General features: G+C 40.5%; 1 protein-coding gene across 4 annotated transcripts in view; it reads right to left on the minus strand.

Moving 5' to 3' along the window:
- Positions 1–23,203, minus strand: part of LOC136886332 (cyclin-dependent kinase 12) — a 211,644-nt gene that overhangs the window by 126,961 nt on the left and 61,480 nt on the right. For 2 of the 4 annotated variants that reach the window (XM_068230699.1, XM_067159065.2), the window contains exon 2: positions 10,874–11,002. The gene's annotated coding sequence lies outside the window, so the exon portion shown is untranslated. Of the gene's footprint in view, positions 1–10,873; positions 11,003–12,000; positions 12,063–23,203 lie in introns of those variants that run through there. The other 2 variants (XM_067159067.2, XM_067159066.2) reach the window with 2 other exon arrangements.

Here is a 23,203-nt window from a genome sequence, read left to right on the forward strand (position 1 = left end):
AAATGATGTAATCTATAATCTGTTATTAACGGTTTTCAAACTGATGGGCCAATCATAACTGGACACCCTGATAACGGCACAACTGACAGCACTACATAATGAAATTAAAGCAATTATTAAACAAAATTAAAAATGCATCAAGAAACTGTTGTTCTTTTACAAATCTCAATATTTGCCACACAGCACTACAATTATTGTCCCACAAACACAGTGCAACTAGAAGAATGAAGAACGAGGATTAAATACCACATGAAGCACTCAAAACTATCAACTACCTCCATATGGCCAAGAAGCTCCAAGAAGTAGTAGGAGGAGGAAGAAATATTTTAGATCTTATCCAGTACAATCCATTTCTAACAAACTGCTGGTTGCAAGATAGTTTCAATAGTCAGAAGATTGTTTTCATTAGGTATAAAATTTATTTTTTAAGGCTTGTACAGCAGGTACCCTATCACTCGCTCCCAATTCATTGTCAATATCCTTTTAGTGGTCACCAGTTTCACCGATGATAATAATAATAATGTTGTAATTCTGACCACAGATTAAACGAAATAATTTACAGATCCTGGCAGCTAGCAGTGCACTTTCCCCATTCCACTCTTCCTGCTACTACTAGAGTGTAAAACATCTGCCACAAAACGACGCACTTATGAAGAAGTGTCAACTTGGACACATTAGTCGCAGCCGAAGGCAATGTGTTCTTCTTCAAGCTCCTAGTTTCATCTTTACAAACTGTTGAAAAATAAACTGTTCAACTAGCTTCAAGAAAAACTGCAGATTTCAATAGCAGTGTATTTTTTATAAACCACTTTTAAAATGTTCAATATAAAAACAAAATCAAGTAAACTGAAATCAGAAAACTGCATATTGAAATTTTCAGTATGCAGGGATACTTTTGCTCATCTGGCCAAAAAAAAAAAGTCTGGGGGAAAAATGTAGAAAATAATCTGAATTAAATCTTGTGCTTGAAGCATTTTTAATGGATCTTTAGGCTACCATGCACTCCTTTCTCTGCAATTGTATTTATCATCATTCTTCTCAAAAGCACCTGAGTGATGCAGCTTTCCATGTAGATAAAATTAAATTACCTGATTTCTAAACAAACAATAATTATATTTGTTTTAACATCAACGTGTGGTATCTCTTTTCAATCACAGGTGTCACAGGAAGAAATGTACAACTTGGCTAACCGACAAAGCAGCATTAATAATCTAAAATACTGCAAAAGTTCATCAGGCGGGCTAGATTACATAAGCTGAAGTTTTATCCTTATTTCTGCAGTGTTTGTAAAACTTGTGACCATGTGTTGCATTTTTAATTATCAGAGAACTTAATGTATGTACTTATCCCCATTGAGTTCAAGTTGCCCACTTTGTGTGTCATTTTCAATAGGCCAGCCTAGGAAAAAAGAAACATCTTCCCTATTCCACAAACCAAAGATCTTCATATACAAGCACTGGTCAATAGTCTCAACTTCATTATTCGTAACGGCGGATATTTTGAAAAAGAAAAACAGATCACTTAATCCTGGCTGAACACTAAAACTGACCAGAAATTCGCAGCTGAATGATTCAATTCTATGTCGGAGAATGTCCAGCTCCTTAGCTGAATGGTCAGCATTGTTGCCTTTGGTTCAGAGGGACCCAGGTTCGGTTACCTGCCGGGTCAGAGATTTTAGGCCTGGCTCAGGGACTGGGTATATGCACTGTCCCTAACATTCCTGCAATTCATACACCACATAGTTTCCGTATACTGTACAGCAGATGACGTCTACCCTCATTGTAGGGTGTGCCTTACAGGGGCTACACCAGGCGAGACGAACATGTCATTGGACACTCCTGACACTAAAAGCTATATGAAAAATAACTGTCACCGAGTTTTGCCAGCTATCACAAGAGTATTCCCTCCCCCCTCTCATTCACTCCAACCTAGTTACTGGGTAACCTTCCTGATGAAAATGAAAATCCACAGCCTGCTTCCAGTCAATCGACCGGGTCAGGAATGGAATGAATGAAGCCCCAATCTAGCAGCTGCCGAAGCCCGTCGAGCTCCTCTGGGGCAATGATTAATGAATGACAGATGAAATGAAACGATATTGGAGTGTGTTGCTGGAATAAAATGTGACAGGGAAAACAAGAGTACCTGGAGGAAAACCAGTCCCGCCTCCCCTCTGTCCAGCACAATAGTCACATGGAGTGACCAGGATTTGAACCACGGAACAAAACGGTGAGAGGCCGGCACGCTGCCGCCTGAGCCATGGAGCCTTCCTGATGCAGCAACCAAATAACTAAATTACACACATTTCAATGACCATTTATCAGGTGGTCTACACATTGAGTGCACAGAGTTCATGTCCAGGATGGACGTGTTTGATTTCTGTAGCAAAGTTTCACCAGGATGAAATGTCTGACTCCATGGCTAAATGGTTAGCGTGCTGGCCTTTGGTCACAGGGGCCCTGGGTTCGATTCCCGGCAGGGTTGGGACTTTTAACCATAATTAATTAATTAATTTCGCTGGCCAGGGTGGGTGGGTGGGTGGGTGTGTCATCTTCATCATCAGTTCATCCCCATCACGACGTTAGGTCACCTACGTCAAATCAAAAGACCTACATCTGGTGAGTTGAACTTGTCCACGGACAATCCCGACACTAAAAGCCACACGCCACTTCATTTTACCAGGATGAAATTTATTTGGAATCAATAACAATCTCCAGGGCTCTTCCACATACATGGTCTCTCTTATAAGCCAAGACCGAGTGCACGGTGTTTGTACTCTGTGCTACAGCAGCTGACTCAGCCCAACTTAAGTCACGTGCGGCCGTCTTGCTTTAAGAGAGTATACAATCTTACAGTATATGAAATCTTACCTTACAAAAGATGCTGGAAGTGTCGTCCTTCATAATGAGGGACTTCATGAACACCATTAGGATTTTCTGCACACCAATAGTGAGAGTTATGACTTGTTCACATGACTATTAGGATGAAACCAGGCCTCATCCGAAAAAAACACAAGCTGTGGGTCGAATAAACGATCATTCAATGATGCAAGATACCACTCACAATATCTCACTCTTTTGGCTGGATCAGGTTTTAAACAATGGGCCCATGTAAACCCGTACGGTTTGATGTGCAACAGCTTTGTAGCTCTGTGTGCAAAAGATACCGAAACCCCTACTTCTTTGTAATAGAGAAGAAAAATGTTCCACAGATCAATACTATTTATTGTGAGTGAATTATTGCACTAGTACCGGTTTCGGCCTTTCTTGGCCATCATCAGCTAGCACACAATATTTACAGTCATTAGACAAAATTACAAAGATGTTACGTTAGAGCATCCGGATGTCTAATGAAAAATGGAAGTAAAATATATTGCAATATGTTGCATTAAAATATCTCTGATTAAAAGTGGTCATGAACTATGCATGCACCTCCCGTACAGCTGCTTAAGTCTCAGAGTAGAAACCCCACTGGACGGTCTGGGTTTATAAGAGAGACCTTGTATATAGAAGTCCTCATGGGGCTCTAAAGAAGGGTTCATTTTCACATAACCTTCTTGTTTTCAGAAATCACTCAGTCTCTGACCTCCCTCATTCCTTCTTCCTAACCCAAATTCTCCAACACGTGGGCTTTTAGACCCATCACTGACTACGGCGTTCCTGTCTCCCATAATGATGACACTGTCACTAGCTCTTGTGTGTTCTTGAAGAAAGTCTATACATAACCTCCACTGCCTGACTTTCAGTATTAGATGTTGGAGCACAGAGTTGGGCAATGATTGTGTCTACTGGTGATGAGTTTAATCTTACTGCCATCATCCTGTGATTCACTACCATTACATCCTTCAGAGAGGCTGTAGTTTGTCCAACAGAATTGTTACACCTCGGACAATAATTATGTCTACCGGTGATGAGTTGAATCTTATTGCCATCATCCTGTGATTCACTACCATTACATCCTTCAGAGAGGCTGTGGTTTGTACAACAGGATTGTTACACCTCTTTGGCTTTGAGACTTTCAGAGTGCACCTCTCTTTAACCATCATTTTGAAATTCCCCATGATCAGGACACCTAGTTTTCACAATCCTAATACAATGATACTTTGTGTGGTGGCTACGACTGTTAAGGTGTCAAGTCTATATAGTCTGACACTGTGGTTAGCTGGTTCAAGTACCGTTGGGTGGAAAAAAATGTTACCATTAGAAGGTTGGTCAGAAGGGTAGGAGAAGAGGTGGCAGACAATTTCTAATCATTAGGATTGCATGCCAAAAGCCTGGATTCAATCAATAATAATGTTATTTACTTAACGTCCTGCTAAGTGTGCGCCAGGCTTCGGCAGCCGGCACGATTCCTATCCTCGACGCTAGATGGGGAGCTTCATTCATTCCATCCCTGACCCAGCCAAATGACTGGAAACAGGCTGTGGATTTTCATTTCCACTTTACAACCTGTTAACTACTTTTACGGTTTTCGGAGATGCCAAGGTGCCGGAATTTAGTCCCACAGGAGTTCTTTTACATGCCAGTAAATCTACAGACATGAGGATGGCGTATTTGAACACCTTCAGATACCACCAGACTGAGACAGGATTTAACCTGCCCAGTTTGGGTCAGAAGGCCAGTGCCTCAACCATCTGAGCACTCAACCCAGCTGGATTCAATTATGACCTATCCACAGCACATATGGAGAAATGGCATATGATGCTGTTGATGGTGATTCATCTGTCAGATGCATACGTTGCATACACCAATATTACATTAATCACACCAAAAAAGCTGCACCTGCTCTCCACTATTTCTCCACAGATCAAAGAGTTCTGTTAACTACTTACAAACTCAGATCCAACTTCACAATTGCACTGAAAACCCAAATAATCATCAGAATTATAACCCTTAGCAATGTATGCCAAGTCCACAGCCCAAAGACTGGTTTGATCCTCAACAGTTAGGCAGGCAGCCTAAGGCATCATTGAAAGGTTTAGGTACTACAAAAATGAGCACGGTAGTCTCCCATTGCTTTTCTCGCTGTATCAGAAGGAGCTATTACATATCAATCAAGCCCAATGAATACGTTCCAAATGGCCCTATGAGCTTCACTTTTACATCACTGAGAATGGCATTAGCACCACTCATCCTCTTTTGCTATTTGTTTTACGTCGCACCGACACAGATATGTCTTATGGTGACGATGGGATAGGAAAGGCCTAGGAAGTGGAAGGAAGTGGCCGTGGCCTTAATTAAGGTACAGACCCAGCATTTGTCTGGTGTGAAAATAGGAAACCACGGAAAACCATATTCAGGGCTGCCGACAGTGGGGCTCGAACCCACTATCTCCCAATTACTGGATACTGGCCGCACTTAACCCGCGAGTGGTCGCTAGCCAAAATGTAATGTGAGTGGTCGCACGTGAGACTTTCTCTCACGTTAAAATAAATATGACATAATTCACTGTTTTGTGGGGCGAAGGGCTGAAATTTACTATTGAAATGAAACGTAAGTTCTACCTTATACATTTTAGATAAAATGAAATGATTAGCTGTGAGAGAGAGACAGGTGGCGTATGGCTTTTAGCGCCGGGAGTGTCCGAGGACAAGTTCGGCACGCCAGATGCTGGTCATTTGATTTGACACCCGTAGGCGACCTGTGCGTCATGATGAGGATGAAATGATGATGGAGACAACACATAAACCCAGCCCCCGTGTCAGCGAAATTAACCAATTAAGGATAAAATTCTCGATCCCGCCGGGAATCGAACCCGGGACTTCTGTGACCAAAGGCCAGCACGCTAACCATTTAGCCATGGAGCCGGACTTGATTACCCGTTTATTAAAGACACAAATTACCACTTAAAATAACATATGGAATATACATAAAAAAACTTCCGTCCTGAAGTTGTAAAAAATAAAATCTCGCCCATACATTATATCTAGTAATATTTACATACAAAGCAAGGTTTCTGAACACAATAACATTTTCAAAAACAAGAAGTGCGCATAATACAAATACTAACACGTATAACAGGAGTAAGGTTCCCGCTCCACTTCAAAATAACACCAACGTCATTAGTCGTGCGATGAGAGAAACTCTCACGCAGCGCGCACGGACACATAGGAACCTTTGTTCTGACTACGGGAAGGGGTGTTTACCCTTCAAATGTGAATCGCTCTACTCACGAATGTTATAAACTCAGCTAGACAAGGGAACAGTCAACTCCCTTTCATCACTGTGAAGTAATATCACAATAAAAAATGTGAGAGAAAATCTCATATAGCGACCACTCGCGGGTTAAGCAACTGCAGCCATCGAGCTTGGTGTTCAATCCTCAGCTACTTTGACATTGTCAAAGCTAAGGATAAGAATCAGACAAGTCAATGAAAATGAAAATCCACATCTTGTTTCCAGTTATTCGACTGGGTCAGGAATGGAATGAATGAAGCCCCCATCTAGTGGCAAGGATAGGAATTGTGCCGGCTGCCGAAGCCTGTCACACTCCTTTGGGGCGATGGTTAATGAATGACAGATGAAATGAAATTATATTGGAGGGTGTTACTGGAGTGAATTATGACAGGGAAAACTGGGGTACCCGGAAAAAATTCTGTCCTGCCTCCGCTTTGTCCAACACGAATCTCACATGGAGTGACCAGGATTTGAACCATGGAACCCAGCGGCGAGAGGCTCCAGACAAGTCAACGAAAGTAACAAATTTGTTCTGGCCCATACCAGAAGCCATAGTGCTTTGCAAAACCCTGCGTACATCAGAAATATCTGGGCTCATCCTTTAACAATATCCTGCCGTAAAACATGAAAGCTTTCTCAAACAAAGGGATTGTGTCACAAGTCATAATATGCCCTAGTAATCTGTTCAATGCTAATAAGTGTAAGAAGTGTTCAAAGCAACAAAACTTCAAAAACACTCCCAAATACAAACAGGAATATGTTTTTTTGGTTTTGCTATTTGCTTTATGTCGCACCGACACAGATATGTCTTATGGTGACGATGGGATAGGAAAGGCCTAGGAAGTGTAAGGAAGCGGCCGTGTCCTTAATTAAGATACAGCCCCGGCACCTGCCTGGTGTGAAAATTGGAAACCACGGAAAACCAGGAATATGTTAAGAGTGGAGTTTTCTCACAATAATATTAGTTGACTAGCTACAGTACCTGTCGTTGATGAGACAATCATTTAGAATGTGCAAGGTTATATAACTCCCTAACAACTTTCTGCGAATATTCAGGCATGCTGTTTTACTCAGAATGCAGCAGTAATACCATATATCGGAGATCAGTGGCAGCAGAAGAGACAACTCACAACACAACATTGGAAATATAATGTTATTGTTGATCAGTTTTATGCTGGTTATTTGCTTTACGTCACACTGACACACATAGGTCTTATGGCGACGATGGGATAGAAGAGGCCTAGGAGTGGAAAGGAAGCAGCCGTGGCCTTAATTGAGATACATCCCTGTGTGAAAATGGAAAACCACGCAAAACCATTTTCAGGGCTGCTGGCAGCGAGATTCGAACCCACAGCTCATGCATGCTCACAGCTGCACGACCCTAACAGCACGGCCAACTCGCCCAGTGATCAGTTTTATGAGCTTTGATATTGTAGCCCTTCAAATTTAGTTTTTATTTCACCGACTGTGGGATATTAGAGCATCTAATGTAAAGGCAGTCCTTCCTTCTTTCATGACTTCCTCTTGTCTTATTCTTCAAGCGATCGTTCCTTCACAGTTTTTCTCTAATTTTTATAATCATCTTCACATTTCTTCCCTTGTCGATATTAACCAATGACCATGCGGTTTTACACCTTAAGACAACCATGACAAAAACGATCCTCAGTTAATATGATTGAACAATATTTCCAGTTTAGCAATGCTTGGCGTTGATACAGACTAAGCAACAAAAGTCTAAATTATCACAACCGGTATGGTAAAACTCTATAGGACATAAATGACCAACATCTAACATCTATATCATCTGATGGCCAAGCAGGCATCAATTTTTTGGTAATGAGACAAAGCCTCTCAAGAGCATTGGCAATGCCGGTGGCTCCAAGTAGCCTACGCAGTGGCCTCCACAGTATTCACTAGCCAGTGTCTTGGTGGGTGTGCTATATACCAACTGATGAGCCCAACATAGCACACGGGGGCAAAACGGTGGCAACCAGGAATGAGTTAGCTGGAAAATTTATAATGTCCAATAACGGACCATTTATGTTGGTATTAAAACGAATGTGTTACCTGAGATCTTTCATATGTTGACATAGTGTGACATGGAGTATCTCATGGACTTTTTCCGCCCTTAAAAAATCTGACCACATCTGTTGAGTATGAACCCGCTATCTTGGGAACCAGAGTCCAACATTATCACTGATCCACAGAGGCAGTTATAAATCAAGTAAATTAATTACGACTGGTAGGTTTAGCGCTGATATAGATATTGATTCCCATAGGAATCTGAAATATCGTAACGGGTCACAATACAACTAACAAATCAGTCACATTGAAGTAAAAATTAATAAGGGCAAAGCTAGTACTTGGATGGGCAAATGCATGCTGTTAGTATATGGACGGACAGAATGGTACAAAGTACATTTTCAGTTGAGAAAGCTTCATCAGAGGGTCATGTTAACTCTTAGGGCATATGTCTGAACAATGATTGTACAAATAATACAATTTTTTCATAAAGCCAAAGAAAGCTACAGGTTCACAAATTTTAGAGAAAAATGTAATCATCTATTGCTATGCAGGTTACAACAACCAAAAAAAAGAAATTAATCCCAATATCTGAAAAGCTCTGAAGTCATATTTTGCAGCACTGTCCAGCTAACAACAAGGTAACAGAGTTTTAACGTTAGTCAACACATCTGCCTAAAAGAATAAATTGAAGAGGTTATTTTGTTTAATTTTATTGTGTATTTGTTCACATAGTAAAACAAAAACAAACAAAAAAGTAAAGAGAATGTGTTGCCTACTCCCCTACAAATTTTTAAATTTTATCTTCAATCACGAATTTGTACGAGTTTTACTCCTAAATGTATATACTGGTGATTTGTGTGTTTTATGAGTGCATGATGTGTGGTGTTCAAGAATGATCTTATTTATTTTTCATGAAAGTACTGTTATAATCTAACTAGCTTTCAATACAATTTGTCATCCTAGACTATGGCTGATGCATACTGAATAGACCTGTCAACAATGGGTAAGTGCAGCTAGCAGGACAAAATTATGATGTTCAAGATAAACAAGAACAAACTGGATGAAGATGATTAAGAAAAAAATGATGGATTTATAAACCTTAAGTGCCACACTGCTATTTGCTTTACGTCGCCCCAACACAGATAGGTCTTATTGCAACGATGGGATAGGAAAGGCCTAGGAAGTGGAAGGAAGCGGCCGTGGCCTTAATTAAGGTACAGCCCCGGCATTTGCCTGATGTGAAAATGGGAAACCACGGAAAACCATCTTCAGGGCTGCTGACAGTGGGGCTCGAATCCACTATCTCCCGATTACTGGATACTGGCCGCACTTAAGCGACTGCAGCTATCGAGCTCGGTGTACCACACTGCAAGGAGAGAGAATATCTCCCAAAATAGGTTCAATGCTTGAAATAACATTCTCAACTCCTTGATTTCGTCAACAGATTCAGACTCCATAACCGCCTCTTGACCTCCACTTTGACAGTTATTTTAAGATGGTTAGTAGCAATCTTTACAAACTACACATACAGCAAATATGCCCCTTAAGTATTTACGAACTATTAGCACGTGGAATTAAACCTTTTAATTCAATAAAATCTATTTGACCTAAACGATTTCAACTGAACACTTGCAAACAAAAATGAGAACTTCCAAAATGGGAAGGTCATCACAATCAGCATTAAAAAAACATCTAGGCCTAAATGCAATGTTTAATGTTTCAAGAATATCAATTTTAGATTAATCTTTTAGCAAAGAATAATCACAAACATAATGATCTGCACAGTAGAGCCTGTATTCCACCCTCTACAAAACAAAAGCTTAAGTCTGCAAATCAAATATACAACAAAATAGAAGGAAAATCTATCTGGCATTAATAATTAAGTGCTGGTAGCAAATATACAAAATTTGTCATTCAGAGAACTAACAGTTCTTGACATCCATACCAATCTACCTAAATCTGAATAACCGCAACAGTATTATGGCATAAGTAGGAACGGTTTACGAGAACGCAATTTATCCTGAAAGGCCCAAAATTATGCCCCAACAACCCACTTCCTAGAACATAATTTATACGTTGAGTGGAATGGATTTTTCTTTTGTATGGAATGTAGACCATGACACCAGTAAACTGCTTTCTAAGTATCCCATTCCTTCTCATATTATAATACTTCTACAAGTTGTACTTTTCTCACTTGATTGAAAATGATCACACGTAAACTTACATGCAATGAAAAATCTCCAACATACTCGAGAATAAAATTATTCAAGAAAGTACCTGCAAGAATAGACAATTGAGAAACAAATTTAGTAATGATGAAATTAAGAACTGAATTGCTGAAATAAGATGTAATATATTATGAGACCACTTTTAGAACCAAAAAGGTTCAAAGCTTCAGAAAGACGCCAATGGTTAGATCTCATTACTGAAACACTGGGATGTGTTGGGCACCATAAGCATAAAACCTATTTCAAACTTCATAACTGCTTGCGATCTGCACCCACTTGGGTTCCATCACAACCTTTGGCAAAGACAATAAGATAAACCATCTACTAAGAAAGCTACACACCCCCCAAGTGGGAAGGATCTTTTAATTAGACATGATTATGAAGCAGATTCATGCAGGATTAGTACTTCTAAAACAATGCTTTGAAAAATCTGATTATATTACTTACCGGCAGGGGATGAACACGTTTCAAACTAGGTAAATCAATGTATTATGTTGAGTCCAAACACAGTCATTCCTCCTGGACTGATTCCAGTGAAACCACACAAATTCCAATTGATATGAAAATGTTTCAGTCCTGCAAAACAAAATTGCCAATTTTAATACCAAGACTGAAGATGATCCATTTGAGTAAAAAGTATTGAAAATTAATTTTGGGCATAGTATAGACCAGTCAAAATTTTCTGTAAATGTGAGAGATAAGTTACAGCAGTGAAAAATGATCCAAGACATTTTATTGAATTACTTTTTTTTTTTCTGGCATAAGATGATGTTAATAAAAGGGAGGCCTTATTTTTCCTAATTTCTCAGTAAGGCTAGAAACCACAGACCACGCTTTGATGGGCTGATTATTCAAGGAAGAAATTCTTTGTCAAGTCTAGGTTTTTTCAGCTATATCCAAATGATAATTATTTCCCATGTCGTTCGGAAAGAACATATTTTCTATGATCCTGATACAGATCTTACAGCAAAAGATCACGGCCATCAATTAAAATGGAAAATGGGTGTAATTTAAAGTTATGTGAAAGGGAAAGGTAGCAATGGATTCTTCCTTCACGAGATTTAGATGACGTAGCAAGGAGCAGAGCAGGAAATCGATGTTAGTTGTATCAGCTACTAAATAGTATAATGTATGGTAGTTTCCTCATAAATATTCACGAAGCGAGGACGAAAGACATTAGAAAATCTAGTCAACCATAGCCAACAAATCGACTAAGGAGAAAATGAGCTAGCTCACTTCAAATAACATTGGCATGGAGTATTTCCGTGATGTAAAATATTAAATTGAAGAACGGCCCATTGCTTAATGAGCTAGCCTGACCATTCGAAGATGAGTTAATAGCGAATATTAAACCAAGTTTAATAAGTTATTCGCAAAAACGAAATATTTCGGTAGGTAAATAAGCTTTATTGCAACATTAGTACAAGAATTTCCTTTATCCAGGTTATGGCGTCGCAAGCCTTTGCTGATATTTTGTCTGAAAGACAAGAGCTACAATTCGCCCCGATTTTCTGTTATTCTGGCGATATGCTGGGAAGTAGGTCAGAATTTAATTATTATTCCCTATTTAGTACCTAACTGTATCAGAAATATAGCAAAATTTCCTGAAAAGAACGATATCAATACATGACTTTGATACCGCCTATCTATGACCTTGGCCCTCCTCCTACAGGTCGAACATGCATACAACTGAAATCGAAACTAGTAACTTCGAGATCTCGAATAGCAAAAGGACAGGACTGGACAGGAGAAGAAAGACGACTATTGATCCAAGATGGTCACCGTTGAGCGAGTACAGTACTTGTACGGAGATTTGTTTCTTAATTCGGGGTTATTATGCCGTTATTTTAACCCTCTATCATCGGCCGCATTTGAAGAAAATACTTTTGTTCTGAGGTGTTTTTAACGGTTAAGTTGAGCGTTTCTAACAGAACAAAGCTACAACGAAAAGGTTCTTTGTGTTGGCGAATATCGTATTCGAAACTGATGCTGTGGAGAAGTATTTTTTGTCTCCTTTCGAGATTAATAATATAAATTACGCTTGTTTTGGGGTTTACGTAACTGGCTGGTATCACCACGAATTAACTTATGCGGAATATCGCTAAACCAGGTTTTGTTACAATGCAGTCTTGCTTGCGTATTAACTTAGGAAAAATAACGGTAACAATGCAAATAAGCTAACATCAACATTTGGGGGCTTTACTTTTTCCAGTATGCGGTACTTGTAATTAAATAATTATAGAGAAAAATGGATACTAAGTGGAACTAAGATTCCAGAAGGGCATGTGTATGAACTAATGAACTAAAATTGCCCAACTCGAACTCCGTTATTCTCCATGCTATTCTGCATTTTATGGATATTTCCATGTTGTCTGTATTCCGAGTTGTAAGGGGAAAAGTAAAATTTTAAATGCTTTCTGTATTCTAGGTGCTACAAAGCATACTGGGTCTAAGTTTCAATCTGAATGCTATACTAGCAGGTAAATTTAGATATACCGTGTAACTCGATCAGGTAAACAACAGACTCAATGCTGAGACTATAGGTATAAAAAGTTTGAAAATTGCAAATCCTCTATGAATGAAGTTGATAAATATGAACTGTGTAATTCATAAGCATCCAGGTTTACATCGTTATTTACCACTATACGAACTCGTAGACCTGATTCTGCTAACCATATGTCAATAATGTTAATGTCAATTAGATCTGTAGAAATCAAAAGTAAATGCATCATATTTCAAGTAATTAACACTTGGCTAATAAACTTGTATTCAAGTAATTTTCACTAGTTTCTACAGATCTATGGCATAATAATGACTGATGTGTTCGGTGTTCCTGCATAAGCTACTCTTATAACAATTTTCCAGCGTAGCATTCTAATTTAATATACATTTCTTCAATTTTTAAGCAATTTTAAGATTTAATGCTATGTATTTTTAAATTATAATTCCAGAATTGTGAAAGCATTCCAAAAGTTAGCCTACTATTGTTGAGCTATACATTTCGATCCATCTATTGCCTGCACAGGCAGTTCAGTATTAGGGTAATTATATCCATAACAGAAGTCCCTATCAGCAAAAAAAAACGGTGGTTTAATTTAAGAATGATCATATGCATTTTACTATCCCCAGATGCTCTGTGCAATTTTCATGCTAGACTTTTCCAACTGCATGTGTACACCTGTTTCACATGAAAATACTAACATATTGCATGACATAAGCTTTTTCGAGAAGGAACTACAGGTTCTGTCACTTAACGAGGTTCAATCCTTGAACTGAAATGTCCATTCCTCTCTTTCAGCTGTGGATTGCCTTTCTGAGCTAGGGCTAGGTTAACTACATGCACATGGACTCAAATTGTATGTAAATAGTCTTTGGAAGTCTTGTAATAGAATATGAAATACATTCAGCATTAATTATTTTCAGTGATAATCTGCTCATGGTTTTAAAATCATCTTTACTAACAACTGCTGCTCAAACAGGGAGAAGCTGAAATGTGGTACTAAAAGATTTTCTGTTTATTTTTGATTCCTGCCTTGGTTAATAATAATGGCATGTGGCCTCCAGAGAGGCTTAGTGCAGTCTTTAGAGGTGACGTCGTATGAGCGACCTGCACATCTGTGAGGATGGAGCCCTATCTGAGATGAAATCTAATGCTGAAGACATCGCAAACACCCAGCCCCTGAGCCATAAGAATTAGTTAGGAGAAAGTTAAAATCACTGGCTCGACCAGGAATCAAACCCAGGACCCTCTGAACTAAAGGCCAGCATGCTAACCATTCAGCCATGGAGGCAGATGTTGCCTTGGTTTAAAAGAGGCAATATCCAAAAATCAAGTTTGACCCTGATTGAAATACCAGTGGTAGATTTTTGAAGACCAAAGATCTTGGTATTCCATATCAAAATTATTTACTAGTCGTACGTGAACCTTACGATTAGGCACTCCCAAATTTACTCACAATGGGCACAACTAGTGCTGAAACTGTATATTCTTCTTTCTGTAATAAGATTTTTGGTATACTTCTTTCTGAACAGCAGAATAGACCTTGCACAACTGGGCGAGTTGGCCATGCGGTTAGGAGCGTGCAGCTGTGAGCTTGCATTCGGGAGATAGTGGGTTCGAACCCCACTGTCGACAGCCATGAAGATGGTTTTCCGTGGTTTCCCATTTTCACACCAGGAAAATGCTGGGGCTGTACCTTAAAGGCTATTGCTGCTTCCTTCCTATTCTTAGACCTTTACTATTCCATCGTCGCCATAAGACCAATCTGTGTCGGTGCAATGTAAAGCAAAAAAACCCACCTTGTACAAGGAACTATGAACAAGATGGGATTCATCTCATCTCATTACATGACTGCGAACTGCTTCTCTTGAAGCTTTTCACTGATAAGCTGAGCTTGAACGTTCCCTCGCAGGTGTTCTTTTCAGTCCAATTCAACGTGACTCCAGTAGACCTCTGCACGCTTCTGTCACATCCACTTGTTGCTCATGCTGCTGCTTTCCCAGCTCTGATATTCAGGGCCATACAGAAAAGCAGACTGAAAATTTATAAGCCCTGTCCTTCAATTTGACTGGCAGCTGTCTGTCGCACAACTCCACTTAGTACGTGTCGTTTCATCCAACTAAAGTTGGTGTGTCATTCAAGGTTTGCAGCTGATTTAGCATCAGTAGTAACAATGGATTCCATATCACAAACTGATAAAATTTCAGAGGTCTCTGGTAACACATTCAGTGTCCACTTGTTAAAATTACCTACTCGGCAATGAAAACCATCCGGTAAGCTGAGTTCCACTTCCTTCCTGCCCTCGTTCTCGCTAGTTTCCTGCGCAACGATGGAATAAGAAAGGGCTTGTGATCTGAATTAACGTATAGCTCCAGGATTCACCTGGTGTCAAAATGAGAAAACCACAGAAAAGTATCTTCAGTACTGCAAAAAGATGAAATTTAAACCAACCCTCTCCTGATTGCAAGTTCAGAGCTACACATAGCTTGTACCACACAGCCAACTCACTTGGCTACTAGTTTTATACGTAATCTTTCTTTGTACTGCTTTTTTTCTTTCTTTTGTTCATCTCTTAGATATGAAAATATCTAGAATCTACTCATTGTTTACTCCCATACAGAAAAGTGGGCTTACAACTTGAACAATCTAGTTTTAACTTTAACTACACTTAATCTAGAAATTGTACAAAACATCCAACTAATGTATAGATCAAGAAAAAACGATAGGAACAAACGCAAAGGATAAAATCATGATAGGACTGTGCGAGAACAAGAGAGAAAGAAAGGTAGGGATACCATAAATAAACATAAGGTCAAGAACAGCTTCCTCTGTGGATTAGTGCTAGAGTGTCTGTGTCCGAATCCAAAGATTGCAGGTTTAAACCCAGCAGAGATAGTCAGAATTTTTAACATGTGGAAAGAAGTCCATTCGACACTATCATACAATGATGGCATGTAAAACATCTGGTGACACATTAGGCGTTTACCTGACATAATTAAAAGTTATATATTGTTCAACAGAGGTCTGGTTTACTTTGCCATCTGGTAAAGTAAAACAATGTTTCATTTTTTCAATTGGCTTTATGTTGCACCGATGCAGATAGGTCTTATGGTGACAATGGGACAAGATAGGTTTAGGAATGGGAAGGAAGCGGCCGTGGCCTTAATTAAGGTACAGCTGCAGCATTTGCCTGATGTGAAAAGGAGACACGACAGAAAACCATCTTCAGGGCTGTCGACAATGGGGTTCAACCCAAATGCAAGCTCGCAGATGCATTCCCCTAACTGCACAGCCGACTTGCTCTGTGAATGTTAACTTTGACATGCAGGGAGCTTGAGAGTGCATCATATAAAAATGCCTGCACACGGTAGCCAATACCATACTATTATTATTACAGAAGAACAAGCTATTTTGCAGCCCCCAGTGAGCTTGCTATTTGCTTCACGTCACACCAAAACAGAAGAGACTTATGGAGAAGAAAGGATTAAGAAGGAAGCAATCATGGCCTTAATTAAGATACAGCCCCAACATTTGCCTAGTGTAAAAATTGGAAACAATGGAAAACCATCTTCAGGGCTGTGAACAGTGAAGTTCAAACCCTCCATTCTGCCGAATGCAAGCTTACAGCTTATTTATTTAGCATAAGGCTTTCAGTACCAGTAGTGTCTCAGGACAAGTTTGGCTCCTCGGGTGCAGGTCTGTGTGATGCCCATGGGCGTGAGATTATGATAATGAAGTGGGGAGAGGGTGAAACCCAGTGTCAGCACAGCCTATAGCTGTATAATACCAAGAGCTTTGTGTGACTCTCATGGGCAACCTGCATGTCTGGGTGGGAGGTGAGATGGTGACAATGAGCTAGGCACATGGCCTACTGTTGAGTAACACCAAGGCTTTGCATCTCCATCCAACGGATGAATCGCCATCTACTGTAGGCTACATAGATCATGCCCTCCATTTGAAAACTACAAAGAGATTTGGAATTGAATCCAGGCTTGAACATTTTTTCCACCAATGGGACTTAAACCAGCTAGCTTTCTCTTGTACATACGCCTTTGTAGAAGAAATGAAATGTGGCCTGTTGCCCTCGTTCGGACGAATCCATTGCACGCTACTGTTACTTCAAATTTCTCTTCGATGCTATGCTCACTTGATGCAGATCTCGGGTTGATCCATGTTTTGGGCTGTTACTCCAAACACTAAGCCATGCAGTGCTGCTGTCTTTTGGCTGGCCCTGTCATTTATTTGAAGTAATGCCAGCTCTGTCAATATTCCAGCTGAACAACCCTTATATTTATGGATACAGAAATGAAGAGATTGTATACAACAAAAGAAACCGCTCTTTAGACATGAATGAAGCATCTGAAGGTTAGGTGTGACCAACACTAGGCCATGTCATGAGCATTATCAAATTCTCTACTGTACATAGGTTATGGTCTAAGATTTGCACAATGTCACATTAAAAACACCAAAGATGCAAGAAAAGCCTGACTTCTCCAGATCAAAATTGGCCAGTGTTTATGTTGGGATGGAAATTTTACTGACATTACCAACTGTACCAGCAGTATGGTCATGCCTGTTCTCTCTCAAAGCTAGTCTAATTATATCAGGTGTTTCTTTGAGGCTGAGACTGATTGGCAGGTTGATACCTGTATTCTGGGTGAACTCTGCAAGTACGAGGGTAATGCCAAAAATAAGGTCTCCTATTTTTTTATAAATACAGAACTCTGTTCCTGTGGCTGTTGGTCACAATATTGTGAAGAGTGTTTCCCGTGCTTGTATATAAACATGCGCACGCCACGCTGAGGAACTCAGTCTTGGCTTGGCAGCCTTTGAGAATATAGCTCCCGTTGGATGTTACCACGGAGTGCGCACAGTTATTCGGTTTTTTAACACAAAAGGTACTGAACCGATCAAAATCCATCGCCAATTGACAGAAGTGTATGGTGACATGCATGGATGTCAAAAATGTTTGTAAGTGGTGCAGAGAGTTTGCAGCCGGTTGGACTGTAATTCACGACGAACAAAGGAGCGGGAGACCGCCAATTTCCGTCGAGACAGTCGTGAAGGTTGAGAGCAAATCATGCATGAAGATCAGCGGATCGCCCTGGATGGCCTCTGCACTTTGGTTCCTGAGGTTTCCCGAAGCACCGCTCACAGAATTTTAACGGAAAAGTTGAAATACCGGAAGGTGTGCACAAGATGAGTACCACGCATGCTGACTGAAGGCCACATGCGGCAACGAGTTGAAGTTGATTCTTCCCGCGCATTTCTTCAACATTGCAGCCGAACAGAACAACTTTTTGGACTCAATTGTCACGGGTGACGAAACCTTGGCATTCCACTTTACACCTGAGACCAAGCAAATCACGCCAGTGACGGCATCCCTCTTCACCAAAGCCGCAGAAATTCAAGCAAACATATTTGACTGGAAAGCGATTGAGCACCGACGACGAGGTGAAAGATGAGGTTCACAACTTCCTGACCAGCGTGGCGGCAAGCTAACATGATATGGGCATACAAAAACTGTCACAGGGTCTACAAAAATGCATCGACCGAAATGGTGATTATGTAGAAAATAGCTAAATGTTCAAGCTGTAAATTGATGTAAACCATTGTAGAAATAAATAGGTCTATGTATTTATAAAAAAATAGGAGACCTTACTTTTGGGATTACCTTTGTATATGCCTGATCTCTCCTTTCTGGCTACTACCTCTCTCTGGATGTCTTGCTAGATGATAAGAGAAGGTCTCAAGCGATAATTCTGAAGTATCATTTACCAACATAATTTTCATATTTAAAATGTTGATTTTTATACTACGCACTCAAAAATGTTGATTGCTTTTTCTTTTCATTTAGAAATTATGATAATTGTATGGCCTCAGGTACTGGGTGCAGGCATTTTAATTTGATACCATTTAAGCTGCTTGCACATCAATGACAGCGTGAAATGTTTTCTGCCCGTCAAAATTCTGACTACCACCAACGCTATGCAGGTAATAAAAATTTTGTAGAGTTATACAAAATCTTGTTAAGACTAAAAATTGAAATTCTTGAACCTGGATTTTATCTTTCATCTTTGCTTTATGGTACTCCATTATCATCAAGTTAATGTGAGGCCTAGGGAGTTTTCAATTTCATGCCCTCTTTCTGTGTCAATCAGTTTTCAATTTCATGCCCTCTTTCTGTGTCAATCATTCTGCAAAGTGTCAAAAGTCTTTTTCCTACATTTTCCTCTGATTAATATTAAGAAGGGATGTTACATAGGTCCTGTCACTGAGTTAACAAATTTTAAGATGTTGATCTTGTTACTGTCTCTGTCTGAATAAGTCCAGGTCTTTTCCTGGATGAAAATAAACAAATCTCCAGGACTTTTGGAGTGAGGTGGGGACACATTTCCATTGAAGTATCCTCATTTTCCGTGTAACTTTAATCCATTCTTCTCTTCTTCCTCTGCCCATAATGCTTTTACAGTGTCTAGGCTCCAACTTTGATCCATTTTACCCACTCCCAATGATCCCTAGCTAATATTTTCAACTCTCTGATTCTTTTATTTCCTTCCAATCTGTGCAACATTCTTTAAATACATAAATCTCAGTTTCCCAGTATATTTCCTCCATTCTGGCCTTGCTGCATGAATCTGTTCTTTTCATTCACCATCCATTCCTTCAAAATGTCAAAACCAACTTAGCTGACTTGTTTAGGTGTCTTTAAAGTGGCTGCACTGCTACTTCTTCCCTTATTTTTCCTGAGCCGGGCTGAGTGGCTCAGACGGCTGAGGCGCTGGCCTTCCGACTCCAACTTGGGAGGTTCGATCCCGGCTCAGTCCGGTGGTATTTGAATGTCCTCAAACACGTCAGCCTCGAGTCGGTAGATTTATTTGCACATAAAAGAAATCTGTGGGAGAAAATTCCAGCACCTTGGCATCTCTGAAAACCGTAAAAGTAGTTAGTGGGACGTAAAGCTATTAACATTATTATTTTTCTTGATCTCATCTCTTCTTGCTTATTCACTCTTTCTGTACTATTTCATTTCTACTGCTGTTACCTTGCTTTCATGATTTCCTGCTTTGAAGAGCTGTTGCTGGTACTGAGTCAAGCTGGTGAAAGGTGCACAGTGGAAGACTGCCAGTAGACAAGCATCTGTTGGACAAAAGTGAGCTCCAGGGATGATGAACTCTTTCTCATGGACACACTGTCTCAAAGGTTTTGGTGCAAAAAAAAAGTAAAGGAGGTAGTCTGACCCTCTGAAGCATTTCCCCTGTGGGTGGGGGTGGTAGTATAACACCCACGCTATCCTCTACCTGTCATAAGAGGCAACTAAAAGGGCCCCCAGGGGGTCTGAACTTTGGAGCGTGTGGGTCGTCGACCACGGGGCCCTGAGGCTGAGTCCTGGCATTGTTTCCACATACTTGTGCCAGGCTCCTCACTTTCATCTATCCTATCCGACCTCTCTTGGCCAACTCTTGTTCTTTTCCGACCTGGCGTTATTTTCACGCCTTTCGTGGCCCGTGCCTTCTTTTGACCGATACATTCATTTTTCGAAGTGTTGGATCCCTTCCATTTTTCTCTCTGATTAGTGTTTCATAGAGGATAGTTGCCCAGTTGCCCTTCCTCTTAAAACAATAATCACCACCACTACACTCTCTGAAGAATGAAGGTATCAGCAAAGAGAGAGAAAAGGGGGGGGGGGGGGGTGAAAATGAAGGACTCACAAACCTAATACAGGTGGGATTGGAAGAGAAGAAGAGTTGACTAAAGGAGTTCAGATAGGAAAGATGAAAGTAAGGACCGAGCTTGATAGCTCCAGTCGCTTAATTGCGGCCAGTATTCGGGAGATAGTGGGTTCGAACCCCACTGTCGGTAGCCCTGAAGATGGTTTTCCATGGTTTCCCATTTTCACATCCCCCTGTGGGTGGGGGAGGTAGAATAATACCCATGGTATCCTCTGCCTGTCATAAGAGGCGACTAAAAGGGGCCTCAGGGACTCTCAACTTTAGAGCGTGGGTTGGCGACCATGGGGCCCTCAGCTAATTCCTGGCATTGCTTCCACTTCCTTGTGCCGGGCTCCTCACTATCATTCATCCTATCCGGCATCCCTTGGTCAACTCTTGTTCTTTTCAGACCCCGACAGTATTACGTATGGAGGCCTAGGGAGTCTTTCATTTTCATGCCCCTTCGCGATCCTTGTCTTCCTTTGGCCGATACCTTCATTTTTCAAAGTGACAAATCCCTTCCATTTTTTCCCTCTGATTAGTGTTATATAGAGGATGGTTGCCTAGTTGTACTTCCTCTTAAAACAATAATCACTACCACCACCATTTTCACACCAGGCTGTTCCTTAATTAAGGCCACAGCTGCTTCCTTCCCACTTGTAGCCCTTTCCTATCCCATCATCGCCATAAGACCTATCTGTGTCGGTGCAACATAGCGCAACTTGAAAAAAAAAAATTAAAAGTGAAGGAGGCTGGCACAAGTGGAAGCAATGCCAGCCTAAGCTAGTGGTCCCATGATTACCAATCCATGCTCCCAAATTGACAGCCCCTGGGTTCCCCCTTTCAGTTGCCTCTTACGAAAGGCTGGAGATACAATGGATGTATTCTACTTGCCCCCGCCCACGAGGGTTTTGCTGTTGCTTTGAGAAGTAAATCAACAGGATTATCTGCCTCACGAAACAAAACTTGCAGGAAAAAGACCCCCTACTATTTTTCCATCCTGTACCTTTACGCCAGCTGAGTAACAGTTCTCAAGTTGTCCAATCTTCTCTGAACATCCTGAAAAAGGACAAATATATGAGAATGTGTCCAACTCGCTCATTATCTGATATTGGTCGCATTGTGTTCTCCACATTTTTTTTTGCTGTACAAGTTCCATACAACCCTACTATCATTATCACAGATGTACGCTTCTTTCGGTACTACAAATAATTGGTTCCAGTTGATTTTATAAAGTCTGTAAAGGCTATGTAAGAGTCTTTGCCTTTTCTCAAACTTACTTCAATGCTAGTGTATTGGAAGCATAGAATACATCTATGGTATCTCCTGCCTTTTTCAAAAGGTAACTGAAAGGGGTAAATATCCAGGGGCTCTCAACTTGGGAGCATGGGTTGGTGACCATGGGACTCCTACCCAACTCTGGCATTGCTTCCACAGATCAGACCAGTCACTTTTAACTTTCCCTGTCCAAGCTCACTTGGTCTTCTCTTATGACTAGAACCGGGCGAGTTGACCATGCGGTTAGAGGCGCGCGGCTTTGAGCTTGCAACCGGGAGATAGTGGGTTCGAATCCCAATGTCAGCAGCCCCGAAGATGGTTTTCCATGGTTTCCCATTTTCACACCAGGCAAATGCAGGGGCTGTACCTTAAGGCCACGGCCGCTTCCTTCCCACTCCTAGGCCTTTCCTATCCCATCGTCGATATAAGACCTATCTGTGTCGGTGCGACGTAAAGCCACTAGCAAAAAAAAAAAAAACCTTCTGACTAGACAGTATATGGTTTGCGCTACGCGAGTTTTTCATTATCGTGCCCTTCGTGCCCCTTTCCTGTCTTTTACTGATACTTCAATTTTTTTAAGGATTGAACCACCTCTTTTTCTCTTTAGACTGGTATTAAGAAAGGATAGTTACCCAGTCAAATTTCTTAAACCAGTAATTGCCACCACCATTGGTTATACTTAGGCAATCAACAGATGGTGATGATGATGATAACAATAATAATATGATCTCAGTTACCAAGTGCAGGCATTTTAATCTGACACCGTGTAGGGTGCCTGCTTGTCAATTCCAACATTGCAGTTTACTCTACCATATGGAAAAGAAACAATCTCTATTGGGCAATCTATGGCAGAGTTTTAATTTTGTCAGGTAAAAACCAAATTTGTCACCAGAGATCTTTTAGACACCAACACCGCACTACACTGAGTGCAGAATGGACTTGTTCCTGCCCTATAAAAATTTTAATACTGCTGCCAGGTTTGAACCTGTGATCTTCGGATCCAGAGGCAGAGACTAGCAATTATTAACTAGATCCTGAAAAGGAAATGAAGTGAGATATGCAATGCCACAAAACACCAACACATAAATTAAGTCGTTCTGTAATGATGATCTAAACCTAATAGTAAGGCAAAGGATATGTTTGGTCCATCTGGTTGCTTGATATGGAAACAAGGACCCTCAAAAATGCTTCAATTAAATGCCTGGAAGCCTTGGAAATATGAACCCAATGCAAAATGTTGTGGGTTCATCAGCTGACAAATGAACAAGTGCTCAAATGAGCAAAAGT

The sequence above is a fragment of the Anabrus simplex genome, chromosome X, assembly GCF_040414725.1.
Source record: "Anabrus simplex isolate iqAnaSimp1 chromosome X, ASM4041472v1, whole genome shotgun sequence".
NCBI lineage: Eukaryota > Metazoa > Arthropoda > Insecta > Orthoptera > Tettigoniidae > Anabrus > Anabrus simplex.